Source organism: Triticum urartu, chromosome 4, assembly GCF_003073215.2.
Source record: "Triticum urartu cultivar G1812 chromosome 4, Tu2.1, whole genome shotgun sequence".
Lineage (NCBI taxonomy): Eukaryota > Viridiplantae > Streptophyta > Magnoliopsida > Poales > Poaceae > Triticum > Triticum urartu.
In genome coordinates, this window is record NC_053025.1 from 577,753,154 (window position 1) to 577,763,673 (window position 10,520).

The following is a 10,520-nucleotide window of genomic DNA, read 5'->3' on the forward strand; positions in this document are numbered from 1 at the left end:
GGTTCGTCCGGTCAAGTACCTTAGTAGAGAAAGCCGAAAACTGACTGTCATGATAGGCGAGAGCTGGTCGGCGATCTGGTGACTTAGTATTATACTAAAAATCGTTAGCGATTCACCCCGTGTTATACGGGGGGCTGGTCTTCATCTAGCCACGTGGAAAAAGCACCGTAATCCAGATAGCTGCACACGCACAAGGGGCTAGTACTTAGCCCCACAGTCAAACTCCTATGGCTAAGTGAAAGTAATGAAGCCGCATAGTCCGATTGCCTGGTTCACCTCGCGGGCACATCCTTTATGGACCAAAACGTTGGATAAAGTGTGGTCATGCATTATGAGGAACACCCCTGTAGCATCTACATGGGGGCTGAAGCCGACGACTGGCAAATTTCAGAAATTTAACAATAAAAGGCCGCACAGGAGAAACAAATCGCTTGAAACAAAAGGCGCAAACATAGATATATAATGGCATGGGTTCACAACATAGTTTGTACAACCCAAACACATCTAATCAAATATTATGTCCTTCGAACATTGGCCCTCTATCTCCCGGGCTCCTTCTAAGACTTCGTCGAAGTACCTCTCTGGCTTTCGATGATCTTTGCCTTCAGGCGGGCCTGCGGTTGCCACTTCAGTGGACTTCATCTTCGCCCATTGCATTTTAACACGGGCGAAGGCCATCCGGGCACCCTCTATGCAGGCCGAGCACTTCATAGCATCAATCCGCGGCCGCGCATCGACAAGTCGCTTCACCAAACTGAAGTAGCTGCTAGGGATCGTCTCAGCCGGCCAGAGTTGGACTATTAGGTCCTCCATGGCCAAGCCTGCCACCCTATGCAGCTCCATCAGCTGCTTCAGCTGGTCGTTCAGAGGCGTCGGGTGTTCCGGCGTGAGAAATTGCGACCAGAACAGCTTCTCAGTCGAGTTCCCCTCCTGGGCTCGGAAGAACTGTGCGGCATCGGCGGCACTCCTCGGAAGATCCACAAACGCGTCTAGAGAACTCCACACTTGGGTGAGAAAAGCATACCTCTGACCTCCAAAAATACTTTGTAAATGAAAGGCCTTACCAGCCGCTATCTGCTTCGCCTGGTGGATCTCTTCGCGAGCGCTCCAGGATTCTCTCCGCGCATCTTTGGCATCATGGAGAGCCTTGGCAAGTTCGGACGTCTGGTCTGAAGTCTTCTTCTCCAATGTCTCGCATTTGCTGATGGCATCCTTCATCTCCTGCTCGATTTTGGTCACTCGAGCTTCATGTTGGCGGCGGGTAGTTTGTTTGGCCTCTAGTTCAGCGGTTGCTTTATCAGTGGATGCCTTATTCGCCTCTGCTTCTTTCTTGGCCTGGGCAAGGGCACCTTCGAGGGTCTCGACCTTGGCTGCACCAACTACGATCATAATCAAAGCATTCTATGATTTAAACTCTAAATATGCATATCACTGCTGGCTTGAAAGTAAATTTTCACATCATACGCATACCTTACGTTTCATTGAACCACTTATGGATGCGTTCGAGCTCCTCATTGGCCATTTGAAGCTTCCAATTGAGTTCGGAAAGTTTTGCGGCCTGGGCGGTTGCCGCCAACATGGAGGCCCGTCACAATAATAGCACAGTATGTTACCATCCCGTTGACTATGTGGATCCTCTATCCGGTTTCTTCTAAACCAGACAGAGCCTCAGGGGCTACTATCTATACACAGGTGTATTCTTCTATATGAAAAGTTTTCAGAGCATTACGTCGCATACCTCAAAGCCTGTTAGTAGGCTACAGAAGGCTTCGTTCGGTCCGTTTTTAGCAGACTGAGTCTTCTCCATAACCACACCCATCAGGGTGCGGTGCTCCTCCACTACGGAGGCACTTTGCAGTGCTTCCTCCAGAGCATGCGGTGCTTCTAGATTAGTGGAGGCTGCCGATGGAGCTGTTGCTCCTCCCCCCTCTTTCGAAGGGGGCCATTTATCCGATTCCAGAGCCATGCTGGCCTCCGGAACGGTGTTCGGCTGGAGCCCGGATTGCTGGGGCTCCCCACCGTCGGATGTCATCGGGGTCGCCTCCCCTAAGTCTTCGGTGACCGAGGTATTGACCTCGGGCACCCTCTTGATAGCTTCACTCGCCCCCTCTCGGCCAGGAGAGGTCCTTTTGGACGACACTTCGGTGTCCTCCATGGCGATAGGCGAGGGGGCTCGCGGCGGCGTGTCACTCTCTGCCATTTTGGGCGGTAGAAAATTCCCCTCCGATAATGGAGTATGCGGGAGCACGCGGGGAGGACTGAAAGACAAATAACAAAATAACTTACATAATGGAAGCAGGTATACTGAAGATAAATAGTAAGTTTCTAAATACTTACGATTCGGCCAGGGGATTCACCCTGGGAGGTCTCTTGGCGAGTAGTTTGGACTCTGAGTCCGAATTGTTCGGGAGGGTCAGCTTCCCCCTCTTGGGCGCATCCCCCTCTGGGTCTTCGGGAGCCGCCCTCTTCTTCCTCCCCTTGCGGGGGGAGTCGCTTTCCCCCTCCCCCTCCTCTTCTTCCTTGTCTCCCTCGTGGGAAGAGAGGGCCTCAGTCTCTTCGGACACTGTTTCTGAAGGACCTTTATGGCGGGGGCCGCCCTTGGCCTCCTTGCCCTTCTTCTTCTTGGTCTTCTTCTCCGGCGCCTGATAGGGCGCCGGGACCAGCATCTTCGTTAGCTGGGGTGTGGCCGGGTTCTCAGGAAGCGGTGCCGGACAGTTGATCCGCTCCACCTTTGCCGTACAGACCTATAAGGAAAGCAAACAATATAATTCCTATTATATCTGAAATATTGACCGGATAGGTCTTTGGAACGAATATGCTTACTGCCGTGGCTGGCTTCTCGATGTCGAGTCTGATATCCTCGGTCTTCTTCGGCCACTTTTTTGGAGCCTTGAAGAGCTGCTTCCATATATCTTCGTGTGTGGTGCCGAAGAAGCGCTTCAGGGTCTGTGGCTCCTCCGGATTAAACTCCCACATGGGGGAGGCCCGGCGCTGGAAGGGAAGGATGCGGCAGAAGAGCATCAGTCGAATCACATTGGTGCGAACGGGGTTCTCACACATGTCGGCGATGCCCTTTTGGAGTATCTTCACCTCTGGTTTGGACCCCCAATTGATACGTCTCCAACGTATCTATAATTTTTGAATGTTCCATGCTGTTTTATTATCAATCTTGGATGTTTTATAATCATTTTATATCATTTTTTGGAACTAACCTATTGACATAGTGCCAAGTGCCAGTTGTTGTTTTTTTCCATGTTTTTTACATCGCAGAAAATCAATATCAAACGGAGTCCAAATGCCACGAAACTTTACGGAGATTTTTTATGGACCAGATGGAAGATATTGGGCCCTGGTTGCACCTGGGGGAGTTCCGAGGAGGGGACAACCCACCAGGGCACGCCAGGAGGCCCAGGCGCGCGCTAGTGGGTTGTGCCCACCTCAGGTGCCCCCAGACCGCCTCTTTGCTCTATAAATACCCCAAAAAATCCCAGAACCGTAGGGGAGTCGATGAAATATTGACCCAGCCACCGCAGAGTCCAGAACCACCAGATCTAATCTAGAAACCATCTCGGATGGGGTTCACCACCTCCATTGGTGCCTCTCTGGTGATGCGTGAGTAGTTCTTTGTAGACCTTTGGGTCTATAGTTAGTAGCTAGATGGCTTCATCTCTCTCTCTCTTGATTCTCAATACAATGGTCTCTTGGAGATCCATATGATGTAATTCTTTTGCGGTGTGTTTGTTGGGATCGATGAATTTAGAGTTTATGATCAGATCTATCTTTTTATATCCATGAAAGTATTTGAGTTTCTTTGATCTCTTTTATGCATGATCTCCTATAGCCTCGTATTTCTTCTCTGATATTTGGGTTTTGTCTGGCCAACTTGATCTATTTATCTTGCAATGGGAAGAGGTGCCCGGTTGTGGGTTCGATCTTATGGTGCTTGATCCTAGTGACAGAAAGGGAACCGACACGTATGTATCATTGCTACTAAGGATAAAAAGATGAGATCTATATCTACATCCATATGGATAAACGGATCTTGTCTACATAATGTCATCGTTCTTATTGCATTACTCCGTTTTTCCATGAACTTAATACACTAGATGCATGCTGGATAGCGGTCAATGTGTGGAGTAATAGTAGTAGATGGAGGCAGGAGTCGGTCTACTAATCTTGGACGTGATGCCTATGTAATGATAAATTGCCTGGATACCGTCATAATTATTTGAGGCTCTATCAATTTCCCAATAGTAATTTGTTTACCCACCATTTGCTCTTTTTCTCGAGAGAAGCCACTAGCGAAACCTACGGCCACTAGAAAAAAATACACTTCCGTGATGATACGTGTTTGTCACAGTAGGTCGCGTTTTCTGTCATGCATGTACATCCATGACAAATTTATGACAGAATCAAGATAGTCATACCTGTGCTGTCGTAGAAGTGTTCCATGACATTGCCAAAATTATCATCACGGAAGTGTCCACTTCCATGACGATAAATCACGCGTCACAGAAGTGCTTTCGTCAAGGGTGACCGACACGTGGCATCCACCGTAACGGAATGTCGTTAAGCTACCAGGTCAGATTTTGGATCCGATAACCCGTTAACAGCCATGACCAATGCCGATTTTCCACGTGTAAAATTCTCATTGGCTGACGGATCCACGCGTCAGCTCCGCGTTGGCACAGGTGTCACTCATCCAACGGTCGAGATGGGCCTATAATATGTTGACACGTGGACCGGCCCAAAAGTGGCCCACAAAGTTTAAATGGGCCGACCCAACCGAAGGCCCATAAGATTTAGCGGACCATAATGGGCCGGCCCAGCTAAATGCCCACAAAATTTAGCGGACCATAATGGGCTGGCCCAGCTAAAGGCCCACACGATTTTGCAGACCATAATGGGCTGGCCCAGCTAAATGCCCACAAGATTTTGCGGACCACAACGGGCTGGCCCAGCTAAAGGCTCACAAGATTCTACAAACCATAATGGGCTGGCCCGGCTAAAGGCCCAACATTCTCTGTCAAATCGGCTCGTCAACGGCCTGTCCTAAACTTGTCATCAACGCGGGCCATGGTCACTGATGAGGGCATAGACCTGGGGCAGGGTAATAGGCCCGACCTATACGTCCTACCTAAGGTCCTTGTCTTAGAAGCAAAGAAGTTCAAGAGTAAACAGGGAGGACCCAATAAAGGTGTCGAGTGCAATCCACTCGACCTACCATTCACTCGGAGACTCCTTCTTCTTTAAGTCACTCGACTACTCAACCATTCGACCATGTAAAAGACCACTCGACGTACAAGAAGACCTAAAGCCGCTCTTGGCAGCAACGGTCAGGCATTTACTCGTATATTTAATGATAATATGTAGCACTTTATTACAGATGTTACCTGTAACGCTCTCTCTTTATGAATATTGAACCCTGTGTAACGGAGGGGAGCAGGGGTCCTGGCGCACTCTATATAAGCCACCCCCCTCCTCTGGGACAAGGGTTTGCACCCTCTGTAACACACACACATATAATCCAGTCGACCGCCTCAGGGCTCCGAGACGTAGGGCTATTACTTCCTCCGAGAAGGGCCTGAACTCGTAAAACTCGCGTGTACAACTTCTCCATAGCTAAGATCTTGCCTCTACATACCTACCCCCTATTCTACTGTCAGACTTAGAACCACGATAGTTGGCGCCCACCGTGGGGCCGGTGTCTTAGCGACTTGTTGGAGAAGTTGCGGTTTTTCCAATCCCCATCAACATGGTTTCAGGCGGAGGTTTGGCCGAGGGCCGTGAGATCCATTTCGGCGAGCTCGTGTTCATCGCCGACGACTCCGCTTGGCTCCAAGAAGATCCACTCTACGTCGAGGCGCTCCCCGTCCACGGGGCAACGCACTTTCGCGCGTGCGTCCATGGCGTTCTCCTACGACAGCCGTCGACTCAGTATCGGTCGGCTCCTGTGCTGTCCTCCCTCCCTGTAGCCCACCGGCGCAAGCGTTCCGGTCGATCGAGACTTCAGCAGCGGGTGAGGCACGCGGTGGCTCGCCAGTCGGCCACCCCCCAGGTCGCGGCAATCGATCCCGATGAAACTCTCTACGGCATGTTCGACCTGTCGACTGGCTCCGTAGAGACTGCATCCGAGTGCGACAGCAGTGACCCCGCGGCGGAAGTCCTGATGGTCAATGGACCTCGCAGTCCTCCTGGCTTCCCCCGCGGCGACGGTGGCGATGGCGGAGGCGATTCGTCGCGTGTTGACGAGGAGTACCGTCCCGAACCCCTCTCTTCGCTGCAGAGGGAAGAACTTCGCCGCTGGAACATGGATGCACTTCACACTCCTATCGTTGGAGAAACACCCGAGGCCCGAGCCTTGGAGGACGCGCGCCTGGCCAACTTGGCTGAGCGCAGTCGACTGAAGAACCTCCAGCGCGCACTCGAAGAGCATGCTCAACAACTCAGGTATATCGAACTCTGATCCAGAATCTCACAGCTGCAACCCGAATAGAAGAATCCACAAAGTATCACCATTGAGAAATGAAATTAATTTATTTCTTCATACTCCCTCCGTTTCTTTTTAGTCAGCATATAAGATTTGGTCAAAGTCAAACTGTGTAAAGTTTGACCAACTTTATAGAAAAAAATATTAACATCTACAATAGTAAAGCTATATGGTATGAAAATTCATTTCATGAGGTATCTAACAGTATTGATTTCATATTGTGAATCTTCATATTATTTTCTATAAACTTAGTCAAAGTTAACAAAGTTTGAGTTTGACCAAATTTTATATGCAGACTAAAAAAACGGAGGGAGTACAATTTAAAGGTAAAGAAGGTGAAAGGACCATTAGAATGTTTTCTAGATTACAACTCCGAGTTTGCCACCAAGGACACGATACAAAAACAAGGAGATAAAGTTAAGGAAGGCTCAGGTATGTCTATACTCTATACTTTTAAATAATCTAATTGATATTTCCAAACTTGAAGAAATTAATCTCCAACTTTGTATGACATTGGATTATTCACCCAAATGAAGCATGTGCAATCAAGAATAACAATCCCCGCAAAAAAAGGAATCAAGAATAACAAAAATGATTTTACAAACTTCATATTGCCACAAAACTGCTTCTAATAACAGATCAAGTGCAAAATGCATGCCCATTACTGAAATTTTAATTGGACTTCCACCATTGCGGCTAAGATTAACACTTTTCAGCTTGCCCTTTTTTTTGCGGGAAGCTTATCCGTTTAGGAGTGATGAAACCAGAACTAAGTATGGGGAATGTTTTCTTATTTTTCAAATGAGAATGTAATTATTGTAGAAATTCATACAGTAAGGCCAATGATGTTACAAACAAATCTAATAGATTTGTCATTGATTTAATAGGGTTGTGCCTAAAGTCAACCAGCGCCAGAAGAATATATACAGATCTACACAGCCGAAAAAGAAAGAGGCACGGAAAAGGTCTAAGTAATCCATGTGCACGCCTAAGTAATTCAATCTACTAGGAAATGATTGTTCACGTACAAACATATTTCAGTATGGGCCCGTACGTACAAAGCTAGGTCACCTATACAAATTCGGAAAAAGTGGGCATGTCCTTTTGAGAGAGAAAAAAATATACGCCTAAGTAATTCAACCTACTTGGAGTACAAAATCAGATCATCTACACACTTTAAAAAAACATGGGCAGGTCCTTCGGTGAAAAACAAAAGGCACGCCTAAATCATTCAACTTACTGGGAAATATACTAAAAAGTCTAGCCACCAAACACATCCCATGTGTACATGCAAGCACTTGTATCTAATTCTAACGGACAGACAAGTCAGACTTTGGGCAGAAAAATAGACAATGGTACGAGGCACGGTACAAAAGCAACAAGCGCCAACCTATCTAAAGCCGTATACTTGATGAAGATTTTGAGTCATGCTAGATAAATCTAAATATCTTCTATTACTTTTCCAAATGAATCGTGACTCATGTTTATTCACCAATATAACATAACAATTTTACTTGACTAACTCCATATATGCAGGACAAGAAAGTTTACCAAAAACGATCGAGATGGATAACAATAAACAAGGAACATAGAAATATTTTATAGAAGGAGAACATTACGAGAACTTACTGGAATGAGGCACAAAACCAAGACAAGTCAGGTGGTGGTTCAAACTTCTTCTAAGATATGATATCACCACTTCTTGAGGAAACGAGACTCTTAGACCTGTAGTGCTTTTCTGACAATTGAGTCATATCAGTTATAGTGGAGTCATATCTAAATTAATTGTCTCTCAACTTCTTCGGGATGCTAACTTTAAGTTTTTGGGTGATTTTTTTACGATTTTGTTTTTCACAACAATATGTATAATAATCTATTACACAAAAATATTCAAATGATCAAATTCTGATTGACACAAACTAACTACAAAGGAAAGTGGAAAGTCCTACTGCGAAAATTGTGGTACATATTAAGAAACCATAACACCTGGTAAGCATATTCTGCTAATTTGAATGAGAACTTTCATATTATATTTACTCTTAATGAGAGTGGTATGTAAAAATTGCTAAACTTATTGGATGGGAAGATCTCAGAAGCACCAAGCAAACCATTTATGTTTACTGAGATAGAGAAATAATGCTTGACAAAGATCAGTATAAGGCGGACAGTTATTAGATAAGGGTCAAAACTTAGCACTATGAGAAACATGTCAAATTGTAATTATTCGAAACACATTCATACATGCACTTTTGTGAGTTTTATGTTGTTCTTGGAAACAACCCTTCTATCCTACAGCCTTTTCAGTTGAAGAGAACAAAGAGAAAAGCTTCAGTGTTATAGGCATCTCCCACAACACATGTGAAAGAACTAAAATCTATTGCATATCAATTAACACATATGGGCCAAAGTCAGTGAATACATGCAAGCCTTCTTTCTTTGTCTTAAATACACCTATTATTAATATAAGTTGCTAATATATGGTAACAACAAATAGAAAGAACACACCTTTTATCCAACAAATATTGAACACTTTTTGCTATAGGAAACTTCATATAATTATTACGGTTGTCTTGAAGAGACAATAATCAAAGTTGGGCAGAATGTCAACTAAAAAAATAGGTTCGATTCCCTAAAACAACGCAAGGCACATCAATGGCAAGTGACATAAGTTATATCCTAGAACACTATGAAGAACATGGCCGTCCAACCCGACGACACAGCTCTAGGCCAGCGCCACGAACTGGAGAGCAACGCCACTCAGTGAAACGAATCTCTTATTTTCTCCGGTGACCTCGAAGCCTTGCTGCTTGGGGGCAAAAAATCCTTCTCTCCAACAGAAAATTTCTACACGGGAAAAGACGGAGAAAGGTCAGGTGACCTTAATCATCCCCTTCTCATAGCCATAGCAAATCTCCATAAAGAATTCATGCCATTGCTGGAGGTTAGCAGACCAAGATCTGGGAAGGAAGGAGAAGGAGAGGAAGATGAGTGATTACCTAGAGGAGTGCCACCCCTCATGTTCAAGTGGACCCAACTCCATGGCCATCCAATCGATGACGGCGGCGAGCTGCAGGCACGTGTGGTCGAGCTGGATGACATGCCGCCGCCGGGAGCCTGGAGCCACCGCACTCCACCCCAAATCCCACTTCTCCCCTGTCCTCTTTTCTTAGCAAGATCTAGCAACGTATTGTGGATGAATCCTTAGATCAGGTAAGGAACAGGAGGAGAATGAGAATGGGGAAAGGGATGAATGGTACTACAGCCGTATAGATGCAAAATACAGTAGATTTTTTAACGAGATGCAAAATACAGTAGATTTTTCAACGAGATGCAAAATACTGTAGATTAAAGAAACGTGAAGCTCCCAATGTCGAGTCAAGTGTAATCTTTGACTATGTGGCCCCTGGGTTCCTGACGTGCATTTTGCACGCGGATTTGAATTCGCTAAATGAATAAAATGACGAAAAGCGGAGTTATCAAAAAAACATATGTCGCTTCGTATTGCTTCTCCCAATTCCATCTGTCAAGCGCTGCTCTATGGCGATTGTATCAGACGGCCTACGAACGCCTGCTCGAAACACTTCTAGCACTGTTTTTTTTCTGTTGGGATGGTAAATATATATAGAATTTTCTTTTCTAACGCAACTGGTATTAGCTACTAACTTTGTATTGAGCGGATAAACGTCTTACATATTTAGGGATGGAAGTAGTACATAATATATTTTTTCTGAAAATTAATCTAGGATTTTTCGTTGAAAAACCTACATAATCCAGTATCTCGGGATGGATTAGGACCATATTGTAAAAATAGACAAATAGACAAATAGAAAATTGTTAGACATTCATTAAAAATAAATGCTTAGAGAACTAAAATAATAAACTGAGGTAACTTAAACACAAAAAGAATGGTATGAAGAGGACAATGCATATGGAGGTGTTCTACTGGCAATAATTATAATCTTTTGTACAATGTCAAAAAATGTTAAATGCATGTCTATACGATTAAGAAAAAGGGTTTTGTCAGGTCTCA

The 10,520-nt window shown here is 45.4% G+C and overlaps 1 long non-coding RNA gene across 1 annotated transcript; it reads right to left on the minus strand.

Moving 5' to 3' along the window:
- Window positions 1-8,858: 8,858 nt before the first annotated feature.
- Window positions 8,859-9,916, minus strand: LOC125554220. Its single transcript, XR_007304351.1, has 2 exons — window positions 9,487-9,916; window positions 8,859-9,334 (listed from the first exon to the last, which is right to left on the minus strand). It is a non-coding gene; the product is annotated as an uncharacterized LOC125554220 (long non-coding RNA).
- Between the last annotated feature and the right edge of the window lie 604 nt (window positions 9,917-10,520).